Consider the following 17,031-nt stretch of genomic DNA (forward strand, 5'->3'; position numbering starts at 1 on the left):
TTTTATGAGTAAGACAGTCAAATAAAAGCACTGCTTTATACTCAGCCTGATTGTATCGTATCCGCGACATGCAGAACCAGAATTGTCAATTGTTTCTCTTTCTCCTGAGTGTGTATTTATTAATAATTTGGAAGCAAGTTGACAATATGCAACATCATGACAACAAAAAACACCAACCGGATAATGTTGCAAAATAATGAGAAAAAAACGTACGGCAGCTCCAGTACAGTGAAACCTGACAAAGTGCATAGCACAGGCACCGAGCGAATCGTGTTGGTGTTGTCGCTGCTCTGTTTACCAGAACGTCGATGACGCCAACTTTTAAGCGTAAACATGCAGGCTTTCCCCAGCACAAGTAGACTCTTGTTTGGGAGATTCGCAAACTTGCTATGCGACATGTGGGCGTCTATTTAGTGCACTTTGTCGACTTCCTGCTTGTTACAGCAGTTTATGTACGTGTCGTCTACAGTGAGTTCGCTCAGGTTGTTTCCCTCATCACATATTGTGACATAGCGGCCGGCGAAGCGCATGGGCTGGGGCATTCGGTCGCTCGTTGAGGTGGTGGCGGCTCTCTTGCGCAGCGCCAAAGTCAGCAAACGTGTCCAATGTGCTTTTAGCGATTTTCGGTTATTTTCCGTTTCTCGTTCGTTCATACGGAATAGAAAATAACTAGTCTAGAAACAAGTCTAGAAAAAATATGTTATGGTATCTCATTATATATAATTAGGTACCTGCAGTGAACATTTTGCCTCAGTTCATTTCACAATGAACAGCTGACCATGATCACTGCCGAAAGGGAAGGGGGGGGGGGTTAAATTGACATATGGTTCACTGGCAAGAAGCGATGCTTAAACTTCCCGATTGATATTTATTTTCAGCCGTCTTGGTCGATTCTTGGCTGAAAGTCCTCGGGAGCACGGGCTTGCTCATATAAGGAGGCGCTTCTTCTTCCTCGGTTCGACCTGGCAATGCACTTCATTAAACGTACTCCCGCCCACCAACTCACTCGTTCAGCTCGAGCAAAGGAAGCTTTTGTATCGGCCTTGTTGTAACAGCCTCTCCTTGTTGTTGAATCTTGCACGAACGAAATTCTGCATGAACGGACAGCTCCTCTGTTGACTTCCAGAACCGTTGCAAGTTTCCACATTTGTCGGGGTAATTTTTCATCATGGACATGACGATGTATTCTGCTTTAACTTCTTTGGTGGGTCTAGTACGTGAAAAGTGCACTGATTGAAGTTGGAGCAGATGTTCTTTTGCCTACCGGTTCCAAAAGATTTCACTAGCCGTTTTCTGTATACATGCCATCGTAAAGTTTCCGTCCACATTTGATTCATTGGCGTGTCGTTGCCACCCTGTGGTAGCCCCGCAAGTTTCCTTGCAATAATAAGGCTGAGTTAACGCACGAGGTTCCCCGGTGTGCGACTAGATGTAGGTGAGAGGCCTCGAGTTCACAACCGCTTCCACTTCTGATAGCACAGTAATCAGCTCCTTAAAGTTAAGTCGACCTTTGCCGAGAAGCTTTCACAGTGGAAGCTTCATAGTCTCCACCATGGAGCGCTGGGAAGAATAAACTTCCATGTGATCCTCTTGTAACCCAAGTATGCAGACACGCCCTCTTAAGAAAACATCTGACAGAGATTCTCCAGGTCTCTTGACGTCTTCTTAAACGTTCTTGCTTTGTCTGAATAAAAACCTTAGAAAGACCCCTTCGTGCTACAAAGAGTCGCACACACATGAGGAAAGCTTCTGAGGTCAGGCTCAAAACCAGTTCCAGGTAGATTTCTCTGGATGTAGCACATATGAAAAGCAGTATGTAGCATTTGCTCTCTGCGGCCCCGACTGCAGTCACAGCAAAGAGCGGTCCTGCGACGTCAAATCCAGTGACTTCGAATGGGTTTGTCGTTGTCAAACAATAGCGTGCTATGGGAGCTGTCGGAGCGTCACCTGAGCTTATACTGAATTGTCTGTACGTATGGCACCTGTGTATGATTTTCTTAACCAGTGTGCATGCCTGGCAGATTCAATTTTGTTCTCTCAACTGTGACAAAGTGTCGCTCATGCCCCTATGTAAAGTTTCGCAGTGTGCTCGTACTGTGAGTAATGTAGAAAAGCGATGGTCGTGCGGGAGTATGACTGGGTGTTTCACTTCTTCAGATGCTTCAAGGTGTAACAGGCGACCACCGACCTCAAGGATGTTGTTGTCATACAAGAACGGGTTGAGGTCTTTGATTTGAGAGTCCTCCTTTGCATGTGTGCCTTTCCGAATCGCGCTTATTTTTTCTTGGAATACTTGTTTCTGGACATGCCTAATCTAATAACTTTCAGCTTCAGCAATGTCTTCGGCTACTAGAAATCCGGTGTGCACTGCGGTTTTCAAGTGGCAGCTTTCAATGAATGTGAATACCCAGGCTATGACCCTGAGTAGCCTTTCCATTACTGTTAATATCCAGGACTGGTGCCGACGTTGCCTTGCAGGATATCGCAATGTGCCCAGCAACCATTTCAGAAGAAATGCTGTCGTCAGTGCTGATAAATTATGACGGTTGTAGAGGCCATCAGTCTTCTGATGCGCATAGCCAGACAAGTCCATGTCGCCACGTGCTACTGGACAATAATGTTTCCATAGAAGCTCCACGTGTGAGCAGGTCAGCTGAATTCACATGACCAGGCAATACCTCCACATAGAAGGATTTGTTTTTTTCCCTGATCTCTTTCACTCTGTTCGACACAAATTGCTTCTAATTTGTCAGGTCACCTTTTATTCACGAAAGTGTGACTGTGGGGTGAATGCTTAGCAGATCGCTGTTTCAGTAGGTGCTCTCTTTTTTCACCTAATTAGAAGTGAACTTCGCGAATATCACATCCGTGTCCGTCGGTGATGGACGTGAACCCCCACGGACGTCCGCCAGTTACGGCGGCGTCGGCGGTGGCCGCATCCAGGAAGCGTGCGGGACTCTACAGCGACTACGACAGTGAGGGCGCTCTTGTTTACCCAATGAGCAGCGAAGAGCCTTCCGACGACGACGATTTCAAGCTGGTGTTGAGCCGTAAGGCGAAGAGGTGGAACGTCAAAACATCTTCGTCATCAAGTACGTTGAACGACAAAGTGCCAAGGAGACCCGTGACAAACACTATCCTTTTTGTCCCTGAGGTACCGGACGAAAACATGAAGCGCCTCAACAGGCAATCTGGTTCGATGATGCCGGAAGGACTCGTGCCAAACGAGATCACAGACATCAGAGTGAACACGCGTAAGAACATATTCTCTTCCACCCTTCTCTTCCACCGCCCTTGCCTCCCAGACCGAAGGCAGCAAGCGCGGTCAACAAACCAACGAGCAGCACTGTTGCAGATGAATGAGATTGGCCTTCATTGCCGAAATCACAGCCACCTGCAAATCCCAAGCGCACATCGACAGTCACATCACTCCAGCCAGCCGCTGACAAGAGAGAGAGAATAAAATGAGGGAAAGGCAGGGAGGTTAACCAGAAAATGGAGCATCCGGTTTGCTACCCTGCACTAGGGGAAGGGGGAATGGGGAAGAAAGATTGGAAAGAAAACGAAAAGGAAAATAGACGCGCGCGAAAAAAAAAAGGGGGGGAAGCTGGGGTGCTACAGTCAATACAATAGGCCGCTGCCACGCAAAAAGTTCAGTAAGGCCTTCACTGATTTTCTGTGAGCACACAAATCATGTCGTCTTTCCAGCACTGATTGTTCAGACAAAGGTCTGTCGTCAAGGCGAGCTAACGCAGCAGCTAGTTGCCGTCTTTGCACGCTGTAGCGAGGGCAGTGACAGAGAACGTGCTCTATAGTTTCATCGCTGCCGCAATGACCGCAAGCAGCACTGTCTTCCATGCCGATTCGGAAGGCGAAAGCTTTGGTGAAGGCGACACCAAGCCATAGTCAGCAAAGCACCGTTGTCTCGAGTCGGGAGAGTCCAGACGGAGGCCGGAGTCGACGAGACGTGTCCAGTCTACGCAGTCGCGTGTGCCGTAAGCACTCGGTGTTCCACAGGAATTTTAATTCTGCATTAGCGATTTTTCGGATGGTCGTTGCAGCATCAGTCCTTGAAAATGGTATAGATTTTTCTTCACCATCTTCGTGTGCTGATCAGGCAGCTGCATCGGCATGTTCGTTGCCCGATATGCCGCAGTGACTTGGAAGCCACTGAAACGTGATTCTGTGTCCTTCGTCGAAGAGGTGGTGAAGCAGCTCTCTAATTTCCAGCACTAGTTGTTCATGAGGTCCCGGGCGTAAGGCGAATATCAAACACTGTAGTGCTGCCTTGGAGTCCGTGAACACGCTCCATTTCTTGGCTTCTTGGTGTTTAATGACTTGAATTGCGCTACGTAGAGCAGCAAGTTCCGCAGCTGTCGATAATGTCTGGTGGGATAAACGAAACTTCACCATTGTCGCTGTTGCAGGAAAGATCACCGACACTGCAGACCCATCCACTTTAGTTGAAGCGTCAGTATATAGATGAGTATGCTCACTGTATTTCTCATATAACAAGAGAAGAGAAAGCTGCTTTAGCGCTGGAGATGAGAGCCGGGCTTTTGACCCTATGCCTGGAACCATGAGTTCAACATGTGCATAGGTCATACTCCATGGGGGAGTTGAAATCTTCGATGGAGTTGTATATTCCGTAGGAATGCGTGTGCGATATGACAAGACTGTCTGGCAAAATGAGGCACGAGGTCGGGCTTCTGGCAGTGAAGCTAGATGATGGGCAGGGGCACGAGTAAGATCCCTCACGTGTGCTCAGAACACTTCCATCATGATATGCGTCTTTAGCGGGTAGTCATTAGCGATCTCTATTGTCTCAGCTGTTGATGAACATCGCGGTAGCCCCAGACAAACCCGCAGAGCCATGGCCTGGATGCTTTCGAGAGTCCGAATGTTGGTTCTACAGGTGTTGGTCAACACAGGCAAACTGTAGCGCAAATAGCCAAGAAAAGGCGTCTTGTACAATTGCATCATTGCATGTACTGAAGTCCCCCAGGTTTTTCCTCCGAGATACTTGAATAAGTTAGCAATTTCTGTCAGCCTCTTCTTCAAGTGGGCCACATGTGGGCCCCAGCAGAGGTCTCTATCAATGAATACGCCTAGAAATCTGTGCGTCCTGACATATGGTATGACTTGGCCATCGATTGATATAGCGCATGGTCTCATTGGCTTTCGACTAAAAGCAATCAATGCACATTTCGCTGGCGAAATTTTCAGACCCTGGTCCTTGAGGTACACTGATACCAACGTCACAGCTTTCTTAAGTCTTGCGCATACCTGAGGTCTTGTCACGCCAGATGTCCAGACGCAGATGTCGTCAGCGTACATGGATAACTTGACCACACTTGGTAGTCGTTCTACAAGACCAATGAGAACGAGGTTGAAGAGGGTTGGACTCAACACGCCACTTTGCGGGACTCCACGATGCGTTGGGTGTTGGGAAGTTGGACCACCTGCAGTGTTCACAAACAAGGTCCGCCCTTGTAAATAACTGCGTGTCCAACAATACAGTTGCCCGCCTAGGCCCACTGACTCAATGGCTTCGAGGATGGCGTCATGTAGAACGTTGTCATATGCTTCTTTTACGTCAAGGAACATGGCTGCAGATAGTTGTTTACCTGCCTTTTGTTGCTGGACATATGTGACGAGATCTATAACATTGTAGATCGAACATCGGTGACGGCGAAAACCAGCCATGGCGTTCGGATATATCTCATAGTATTCCAGGTACCATTCAAGCCTGGCCAAGATCATTCTCTCCATTACCTTTCCTACGCAACTTGAGAGTGCGATCGGTCGGTAAGAGGTAATGTCCAGGGTAGATTTGCCAGGCTTAAGGATCGGTACCAAGCGGCTAACCTTCCAATCTTGCGGAACGACGCCAGCTTGCCAGGAATCGTTGAAGATGTTAAGGAGTGCTTCTCGTGCCCGTTTACCAAGGTTGCACAGCATCTTGTATGAGATGTCATCCGGGCCAGTTGACGACGACTTATTACATAAGACGAGCGCCGCATCGAGCTCCTGTGATGTAAACGGTAGATCCATGCGTGGGTCCCGTGAGTGAGGGATATGATTCACTGTATGTAGGCTTGTGTACGCTGTATGGCCCACGGTCATAGCGCAGAAATCTTCTGCTACCTCAATTTCATGCCGGCGATGAAAACGTGCAAGGGCTTTGAAGGGAAAACGCTGCTCTGGAACAGAACGTAGGCCTCGCACAATCCTCCATATCTGAGACAGTGGTTTATGAGGATCTAGCGACGCACAAAATTTCCTCCATCGTTGGGTGTCTAATTTGTCAAAGCGCCGTTGTATCTTCTTTTGGATGCGCCGGGTTGTCCGTAGATCGTCTGTGGAATTGGTGCGTCGGTATCGTCTTTCGGCACGACGGCGTATCGCACGAAGTCGCTCCAGCTCGAGGTCATATTCAGAGTACTTCGAAGAGCATATTATTGTGCGCATAGTCGCATGTGCAGTTTCCTTAATAGCTTGCTGAAGACCATTGGACAGGCCTTCTTCACAAGCATCCTTAAGTTGAGTTTTGAACACACTCCAATCTATTCTTTGTGTTGTGGTAGAGGAGTACGTGTTCGAAATACCTTTAATCTTCAGGTAAGTGGGGATATGATCGCTTCCGTGTGTTTCAATGTCCAAAAACCACTTTACCCGTGTAGCAAATTGGCGTGAAACAAAGGACAAATCAAGGCAGCTGCTATATGTAGTGCCTCGTAAAAACGTAGGACTGGCGTCATTCAGAAGGACGAGACCATGGCTGGAAACCAATGATGCTAGACGCCGTCCCGTTGAATTAAGCCTGGAGCTTCCCCGGATGGGATGATGCGCATTGAAATCCCCGGTGATAACCCACGGACCCGGATGTGCCCTTAATATGCCGTCTAGTTTGTTGGCGTCAAAATGACTTGATGGGGATATATACACGCCTAGAAGTGCGAATGTCACCTTTCCTTTTTTAACAGACAAGCACACATACGGATTGCCGTCGTGAGGTTGGACTGGCTGGACGACGTAAGTAAGCTCCCGGCGAATAAATACAACAACCTTGCTACTTTCGATGTCACTTGAAGAGAAAAATGACTCGTAGCCGGATAATCTAATTCGGTGCGATAATTTCGGTTCACATATAATCATAATAGGAAATCGGTACAGATGAACAAACTGGCGAAAATCAGATATGCGAGATCTCAGACCTCTTGCGTTCCACTGAAAAATCGACGCTTCTCTGACCTCCTGACGGAACGACTTGTGATTGTCGGCCATGGCTTTACTGGAGGCTTGCAAGGACCGGACTCAACGTGTCCAGCACCTGTAGGCCGCTCCTAGCAGTTGGCGTATCGATGCTTGTCAGAAGACTTCTGATGACACTCACAATGGATCGCAGCATAGGAATAATTTGACGATCTGCTGTTGGAGCCTCGTCATCAGCAGCATTGGCTTTCACTGGGAGCAGAGAGCGGGAAGGCTGCTCGGAAGGCCGTGCGTTCGCAAGCACCGGCCAGTCTTCAGGGGAGAGAGGCTTCGCCGGTGGAGGTATTCTTGTACTCTCTGGCTTTCTACTGGATGTTGATGGTGGTGTAGACCGAAGTGGTGCATGAATATCACCATGACTGGAGCGCTTCCGTCGGTGGCGATGTCGACGCCGGATTTTCTGTGAAGCTTCTCTATGGGTGGAGTTATCCCTGACCATTTCTTTCAGGATACTCATTTCTTTCTTGAGTCTTGGGCATTCCTTAGACGTGGCCTCATGCGTACCTCGACAATTGCCGCACCTATAAGTTGTTGCACAACAGGTGTCTACCGTGTGCACCTCCGCGCACCGGGGGCATACGGTAGAGTTCGCACAGACGCCCTTGACATGACCGATCTTGAAACACTTGTGGCACTGAAGCGGCTTTGGGACAAAATGCCGTACCACATGCCGGAAATGTCCTAACTTGACGTGCGTAGGGATTGAGTCGCCCTCAAAGACTATCTTAACGCAGCGGCTGTTCCCGAGGCGGCTTATATGCTTAATGACCACTCCTTCGTACGCCGGTTTTATCAGAATGGGTAGATCCGTGTTTGGGATTGCCAAGTCAATGTCGTAAATGACACCTGCAGTGCAGGTCCCAGTCATCGCTACGACCACTCGTACTTTGACATCTCCAAACTCTGTCATCATTCGAAGCTTCTCCAGCGTGTCTGCATGTGTTGTGTCAACCGCTAAAACGTTCTTACGTGTGTTTAGCCGGACCTCTTTGATTTCATTCTGTGCTATTTCTTCAAGAACATTGGAAATGGCTTGCCTGTTCAATTTTCGAAGGCTGGCGGAAGGATCCACGGACATGAAGAGAATGGTATGCGGCCAGCGTTCACTCCTTGCCTTCACGGTTGACGTGCTTGCTGGTGATGACGTCTTGATGAGCCTCCTTTTGGCCTTGCGGCTCATCACAGACACGAAGCTGCCATCTGATGAGTCGTCGCCGTCGACTGAGTAGATGTCCGGGTCTTCACTGGAGCTGCACCAAGAGCCTCGTTTCCTTTCGGAGCTTACAAATGTTGAGCTGTAGCCAGACGGGCCAGCAGTTCGTTCTTCGTCCATGGGCACGAGAGCAGGAGCGTCTCTTGAGCCATCGCTGGTGATGGACCATGAGCCTTGAGCCACAGAAGAGCTTGAGGGCGCTGACATTTGACCACGTGGGCCTGTAGAAGTCACCGCTGCCATCGCCACAAGGCGGGACGCAGAGAGCGTCCCAGGAATCGTGGAAAATATAACGAAAAACAGTTAGTAGTGACAGACGCGTTCTACCACTAAGTAACTTCGTCGTCGTCCTTCCTTCAACCAGCCGCTGACAAGCTGCCTGAGAAGGACACAGAAGTCATCAGAATGTTCCGAACACTGCTGGATGCCATGCGAAAGCTGTGCAGCAGCCTGAAGTCTCCAGTCGCTCAGAGTGCACTACAAGTACTGGATGCTCTAAGTCCAGTACTTGCAAGTCTCCAGTAGCAACCATGGCTCGACCAATTTTCTCCTTCCGCAACGAGGTCTGACAAGCGTCGATAATGCAGTGGAACGCGAGAGGCGTGAGATCCCGCATCTCTTCATTCCATCAGTATATATTCATGAATCGTATTCCTATGATAGTTATATGTGAACCAAACGCGCAACAACCTCCTAAACTATCAGGGTATGAATATTTCGTTTCTTCAACGTGCGAGGAACGCAGCAAGGTGGTTGTTTACATGCGCACAGATTTCACATATTTGCATCATGCAGTTCAACCGCTTGACGACAATCAATATGTCTGCTTACGTGTTAAAAACGAAAAAGTGTCATTCACACTTATTGGTGTCTACATTTCACCCTCCGGACGATTTGAACAAGACCGTCTATGAGACATACTGACAACAACTACGGGTCCGTGGGTTGTAACTGGAGACTTCAACGCACATCACTTAATCTGGGGTAGTTCGACGATCAACGCTAAAGGAAGAAACCTCGTGTCATTCGCCTCCAAGCAGGACCTATGTTTCTTAAATGATGGCAGTCTACATACCTGCGGGGCCTGACTTACAGCAATTGACTCGATTTGACTCTGGTATCCAGAAACTTGCGGTCGCAAGTGCACTGGTTTTAAGACATCGAAACGCAGGGGAGTGACCACATTCCAAGTTATCTGCGAATAAGGGGTCTTACTAACTCCTCTCCTAGGACCACAATACGAAGAATTGATTGGTCCAAATTTCAGCGACTCATGGAAAATACATGCCGTGAAGACCCTGACCAGAACTTGGGGTATGTCATCAAAGAGGCAATGAGGGAAGCTTCCTGTCTCCTCCCGTTCACCGGCAAGCGTTCAAATTTCGACGTTGAACTGGAAAAACTGTGTGCGCTTCGCCGGAGGGCGGAAAGAAGATACAGGCGGACGAAAGCAATATGCGACTTGAGGCTGGTACGACGCATACAGAAAAAAGTCCAACGACGTTTAGACAAACTTGAACAGGAACGCTGGAAATCAATCTACGAATCATTTGGATCCCCGAAAGCCGTTGTCACGCATCTGGAGCACTATTCGTGGCCTGCGCTTGACTCCCCAACAACGACATCCTTTCATGGCTTTAGCCCTACATTTGGGCCACACCCTACTTGAAGTGGCAAATGAGTTTTGTACGCGAATCGCTGGTGTGTCCGCCTTGTCCGCTGGCACCATTAGGAGTGTTATCCCTGAACCCCGCATCTCCGAAATGGACAATCTTTTCACTATGGAAAAACTTGACGCATCTTTGGCGGCTTGCCGACGATCATCTTCACCAGGACCCGATGGCATCACCTACGCCGTTCTAGCCAACCTTCAACAGGAGGCAAGGGGACAGTTGTTAAGCTATTACAACCACCCATGGCAGGCGGGCATTGTTCCCCAGGATTGGAAGATAAGTCGACTTGTGCCACTACTCAAAGCAGGAAAGTCACCGTTTGATTTGACAGCATTTCGCCCTGTTGCCCTCGCAAGTTGCGTAGGAAAAGTCATGGAAAGGATGATACTTACACGCCTAGAATAGTACCTCGAGCGCTACAACGTATACCCAAACTGCATGACGGGTTTTCGGCCAGGTAGGTCATCTTTTGACAACGTGATTGATCTCACAACATTTATCCAGCAACAGAAGAGCCTCAAGCGCATACCACTGGCACTTTTCCTCGACGTCAAAGGGGCTTATGATAACGTAACACATAAAGCCATCCTAGACTCGTTGGAAGCTGTTCGAATCGGTGGTCGTATGTTCCAATGGATCCAGGATTATTTGACGAGAAGGTTCTTTTTTGTACAAACCTCAGATGTACCTACCACCAATTACTACACCTCCCGTAGCGTCCCTCAGGGCGCTGTATTAAGTCCCACTTTATTTAACCTCGTGATGGTAGGACTTCGTGAAATTTTGCCAAGTACTATTCTCATATCCATATATGCTGACGATATTTGTCTATGGACTTCGGCTGTAACTCGTCTACAAGTACGTGCAAGAGTCCAGCAGGCTGCCACCCTGACATGCTCATATCTCCGCAAGTAAGGTCTTTCCGTCTCAACGGGGAAATGTGCATTGGTTGCGTTTAATCGCAGAGCCATGACACAATACACCATTACCATCAATGGGCAAAATATTCCATACCAGAAGAACCATCGCTTCCTGGGTGTGATTATTGACAGGGACCTTTCGTGGAGTGCCCACTGCAATTACCTGAAGAGAAGACTAACTTCCATCGTCCATATAATGCGGTTCCTCTGCGGAAAATCTTGGGGCACATCAATAAGGTCAATGATGCAGCTATACAGGGCACTGTTTCTGGGATATTTGCGCTACAGCTTGCCGTTACTGGCAAGTACGTGCAAGACGAACATCCGCACCCTCGAAAGTCTGCAAGGACAAGCACTACGCGTGTGCTTAGGATTGCCGCGATGCACCTCAACCAACGGGGCAATTATGATCGCAAGAGGGCATCCAATTCAAACATACATCATCACTGACAATTTGAGAGCCCACATAAGACACCTCTGCCGAGTTCCTGGTCACCATGTTGCAGTGTTGCCACTTCAAAGACCACAAGCGATGTTTTCAAAGATTATTTTTGCCCATAGAGAATGCCTTCTTTTCGGCTTCACTGCAGCAACAAGACCAGCGTCACCTTCGTGGCGCCTACAACAACCACAGGTGTGCCTCACTATTCCGGGAATAACGAACAAGAGCCGTCATTCAACAGTAGTCCTACGACAGGTGGCATTGTCGCTACTCAACGAAAAATACGGCCAGAGGACCCACATTTACACCGATGGATCGGTCTCAGCTGACAGCTCCACAGGTGCTGTTGTCGTCCCGGCTATAAAGCTCAAACTGTTGCATAGGACAACATCCACAGCAGCGGAGCTTGCCGCCTTACGTGCTGCTATACTTTATATCGCGGCATCCCTACCTCAAAAATGAGCTGTGTTCTGCGACTCCAAGGCATCTCTTCAGTGCTTGCAATCAGCTTGACGACAAAGGGAGCATCAACAACTAATGAATGAAATAAGAGAAGTGATTCACGAAGTTTTATCGAAAGGACATGACGTAGTGTTCCAGTGGTTACCGGGACATTGTGGTATTGTCGGTAATGACCTTGCTGATAATGCTGCCCGATCCGCCCACACGGACGCCCAGACAACCCTGATTCCATTGTCGAGAACCGACGCTGCAAGGGGCCTTCACTCGTTCGCTAACACCATGTCGGAAACTTGGCTGAGTGACCCCAGTGTCAGGAACCCCCGCCTACACAAATTGGACCCATCGGGAAAGCTTCAAGTTCTATCGGACCTCTCTTGCCAGGATGCAACTTTACTGTGCCGCCTGTGGTTAGGAGTAGCTTTTACAAAGGCGTACTCCTTTTGCATAGGAATGGCGGATAACTCCCAATGTGAATCGTGTGACACTGACGAGACAATAGAACATCTACTGTGTTCATGTGAATGTTTTTCGAGCGAACGCAACTTGCTACGCGAAACATTAGAGAACCTTGACAGTAGACCTTTCTCCGAAGAGAAGATCCTTGGGTCATGGCTGTACGCGTCGCAGGCCGGCAAAGCGACGCGAGCACTGCTAATTTTTCTAAAGACGACCGGACTACGCGACCGCTTATAAGCGTGCAATGGACAAGGTCACATCTACACACACGTTTTCCTTCACTTCTCTCTCTTCTCCTTTAATCCCTTCACCCCTTCCCCCAGTGCAGGGTAGCAAACCGGGCGTGCGTCTGGTTGACCTCCCTGCCTTTCATTTCTTCCCTTCCTCCTCCTCCCCCTGTGACTGTGGAATCTGACCACATTGTACAGTGGATCTAGAAGCCTGTGAGTGCGCTTGACACATAGCGAAGTAGCCTTGCTTCAATCAAGGTTCCTAGAAGCTCTAGCCGTGGTAACGTCATTGTCTTGACAGGTGCTGCACGAACTTTTGCGATCAGCAACTCGGGCTTTGCTGAAAAGCTTGGTACGACGTAAAGCGCTGCACGGTATGCCGAAGGCTTTTCGTCGCAAGGAACATGCACCTGCAGCTCTCTGGGGGATGTGGGGGATTTGGATCTTTTCCGCAGTGTCATTTCTGCTTACTGCATATTCTCCGAATGCAGGAACAGCGCAACCTAGAAGTAGTTACTTCGTAACTACGGAAGCGAAAAAAACAAGGACAGAAAAGAGCGCTGAAGTAGTTACGAAGTAACTACTTCTAGGTTGCGCTGTTCCTGCATTCAGTTATGTCCTACCAACTTGCCCAAGCTTCCACGCTGCATATTCTCCTTGGCTTCTCTGCAGATTTGAAGTGCTTCTTTAACTGACTCTGCTCCAACCACTAGATGGTCGACGTACAATGATTCACTGAGGAGTCTGGCGGTTCTGGATTTGCTTCATTGCATGCTTCTCAGATGGTGGCGTCAGTAAATAGGGACTGCACGTCGCTCCTTATGGCACTCGTGTCATTCTCCACTCCTGAATATCCTCCTCGGATAAATGCATCGCTTTCTCAAAACCAGAGGAACCTAAAGGCATCTCTGCGTTTCTTTGTGATTGAAATCTGAAGGAATACCTTTTCGATGTCGGCCAGAAGAGCTATGCGGTGCATTCTGAAGCGTGATAATACTTTCACGAGATCTTGGCACAGGTTTTCACGCCTTTCTAGGCATTCATTCAATTAAAAGCACCCTTTTGCTTGAGAGTAAGCGTCGAAAACAATTCGGACTTTCGTGGCGAGGGCGTGTTCTCAGATAACTTCTCTATGTGGCATATAATTGGCCTTTTACGAATCCAGGGGTGGCCCGTCGACAACTTCTGCGTGCCCCGCTCGTAAGTACTTCCGTATGGTGGTGTCATACGTCTTCAGGAGTCCTTGCTTGTTCGACAAATGAAAGAGAAGTTTCCAAAGTCTTGTGATAGCCACTTGCTTGTTGTCCGAGAGCTCTACGTCTTCCTTCCAGGGCAGCGTCACCTCGTACCTTCCGCTTCTAAGGCCCATGGTCTGTTCAAACTGCTTCAGTACTGGATTGAGCTTGCTCTCACTGTCAACGGCGTCTGACATTCCTGCGCTCTCGAGTTCCAAAAGCGAACGAAGGAATTCGTCGCTCTCTTGTACACTGGTTTTCAATACGCAGACCATAATTCGTGAGTTTGTAACATCCGTTGCCATGCTAGTGTTTCCTTGAAACATCCGCCACCACTTAGAGTTCATAGCAAGAAGTGTCTCATTGCCTACGCATCGAGGGACCTCTCCTGTCGTCACCCTCCACATTTGGTCAATGAGCACACTGACGCCTTCTTCCCCGGCAACGGATTCGTACAGTAGTCGATCAGCGATGTTTTTTCCAGCTCTCTGTATTTCCGCGACGAATGGTGAACTTGTTGTACCTGCTTCAATATCTTGGCGTATGTGCGGAGGATTTATGGCTTTCAAGGTAATTTCAGTGTGTGAACACTAACTCTTCAAACGCAGCTTCGCAACACGCCACCTTTGCACTGCTCGACTTGACTTTCTTGCGAAGGTGTTGAGGCAATGATGGCGGATCCTACACATGGCAACTTCAGATGCCTCGATAGCCTTTCTGTGACGAATGTGCGCTGAATTCCCCCCATCAGGAGTCCTCTGACATACTGATATGTAACATCTGTTACGTCCCAAGCCTGAAACGTCTGAAGAAGTAAACTCGTTCATAAATTCTCCAGGCTATGTCAATTCTTCTCCGAAGATGCACATAGAGTCGTGTTGGTGCTTGGCTTACTTCCCGGTGTTCTGGTACTTGTCCTGCTGGCTTCTCGTGTCTTCTGGCTTAACTTTGGCGGATCACACACGCTTGTTGCATGACGCCCTCGACAGTTTAAGCACATAATCTTGCGGCTGCGATCACACGATTTGTGATATTTCGTCGTGCATTGAAAGCAACTCATGTCTGCTGATAAAATGCTCTTTTTTTCTGGTAGCGGGAGATCCAGTGAGCACATTTCTGTGGAATGTTGGCTCCATTAGAAAAACGCACAGTTATCAAGAACTTTCTATGTGTTGTTTTTAAAACAGATGACGTAGGTTTTTGAACTACGGGACTGGCGTAATTTGTACTGCGCATTCTCCTTATGACTGTTTTTCCATTAGGGTTAGCGAACTCACTTTTCTTGTACTCTTCTCTTCAATAGACAAGAAATTTAATAGGTGTTCCAGCTCCGTGTTACAGACTGCATTACTGTCGTAGCTCGTCGTCCAATTGGCGCATTACCGATCGTACTGTACAGCGCGACCGTGTAGTAAAGCACGCCGCAAAATACCACATAGCATTGCCGAAAAGGACGACTTGCTCACCCCAATGGACTCCAGTCCTCCGATGTTGATGATGACCTGGTCGGTTAGCTTGCGAAAAGCCGACGGGTCACTTGAATGGACTGAAGGCAACGTACGAAGCCTGAAGAAGTACTCCTGTTTGAGTCTCGTTTTGTCACCAAAGCGTTTCTTGAGTATGTCGATGGCGTCCTTGTAGCAAGCCTCTGTGATTGGCAGGCCTACAATAGCTGAAGTTGCGTCACCTCTTAGGAAGAACCTCAGGTAGTTGAACTTGTCCGTTGCCGTGAGGCTTTCGTTCTGGTGAATCATCTGTTCAAATTTATCCCAAACGTCATTTCACTCGCACTGGTCATCAGCATATGCGGTGTTGGTAAGCTTGTGCAGCTTGACACCAGAGACTCCAGAGGTACTGACTACTAACGAAGTCTGAAGCTCCGGTGCTGATCACATGGCCGCAAGAATACGGTTGCGCTTGCTAAGAAGCTCGTCCATGACACTGTTAGCATTGTCCTTGTATTCAAGGATGGTGTTGTACTATTTCTCAAACTGTTCATCTAGTATGTGGCTCTCTCAACTCCCAGTTGATTTGGTTAAGCTCATCGTTGTTCGCCTTCAAACGTCCATAAATGGCGTTGAGCTGATCAATGGTGGCTGTCGCATGGTCGAGAAGAACTTTTGCCTCGTTATTAATCCTAGTGTTGAGAGATCGTCTCGACGTTCGCTTTAGTTTCAGCCTCTTCATGGCGTTCAGTTCACTCGCGTCATTTTTTCGCGTCTTCCGTAGTCTTCCGTGGCCCCTCGTAGTATTTCCTGGATCTTCAGCACCAAACGGTTTAAAAATACATACGGTTCACTGGCAAGAAGCGTGGCTTGAACATTCCGAACGATATTTATTTTCACCCGTTTTGCTCGATTCCTGGCTGCAAGTCCTCGTGAACACGGGCTTGCTTGTAGAATGAGGCGCTTCTTCTTCCATGGTTTGACCTGGCGCGGTGCCTGATTGAACAGGGCTATGCCCCCCCCCCTTACTTTTCTGAGTGGAGGAGGGCAGCACCCCCTCTGCCCCTCCCCCATAGGGTATAGCCTAGACATTTGCACTCAAAAAACGTGAGGCTCTTTGCTTCGTCATCTTGAGTCAACAGCCACATTTATTATCGAATTCTTTTACAGCCGAATGTTCGATAATGTTTATATTGCTACGTTCGATTGGATGGGCTCAGTAGCATATGAACCCGTCGGCGCATTACGTGCTCTTGTTACCTTGTACAATGTGTTCAAAAGCAATCCCTGATTGCTCTAAGTTTCACGCTCATGCTTTAAAATTTCAAAGCAAACAATTCGAATGCTCATCACGCAAGCCATCGCAGCACATGGCAGAGAAGACACTGATCCAGTTCTCTAACATATATTATCAAATCATATTTAAAATGACTTTAGTGTTAGATTATGGTGGTTTAAGAGCGTGTACGGGTATCTATGTTAATTTTTTACATCATTCCGCTCAACGGTAACCAGCAGCAAGTCCGGTTAAGACGCTATAGCGTAACACTATCCCGTTGTGTGTGCCGCCAAAGCTCTGGCACCTACGACTAAGTGCCACGAAAAGCCAAGAACATCCATTGCAACAGAATTTATGTGGATACTCTCGCCGGGTTTTCGCTGACGCCATTGTCGTCCTTT

At 48.3% G+C, this 17,031-nt stretch overlaps 1 protein-coding gene across 1 annotated transcript in view; it reads left to right on the top strand.

The window, feature by feature from the left end:
- The window catches only part of LOC119161768 (cubilin), a 274,271-nt gene that overhangs the window by 142,130 nt on the left and 115,110 nt on the right, over nucleotides 1-17,031 (top strand). The gene's annotated exons all lie outside the window — the stretch shown is intronic.

The sequence above is a fragment of the Rhipicephalus microplus genome, chromosome X (assembly GCF_043290135.1).
Source record: "Rhipicephalus microplus isolate Deutch F79 chromosome X, USDA_Rmic, whole genome shotgun sequence".
NCBI classification, from domain to species: Eukaryota; Metazoa; Arthropoda; class Arachnida; order Ixodida; family Ixodidae; genus Rhipicephalus; species Rhipicephalus microplus.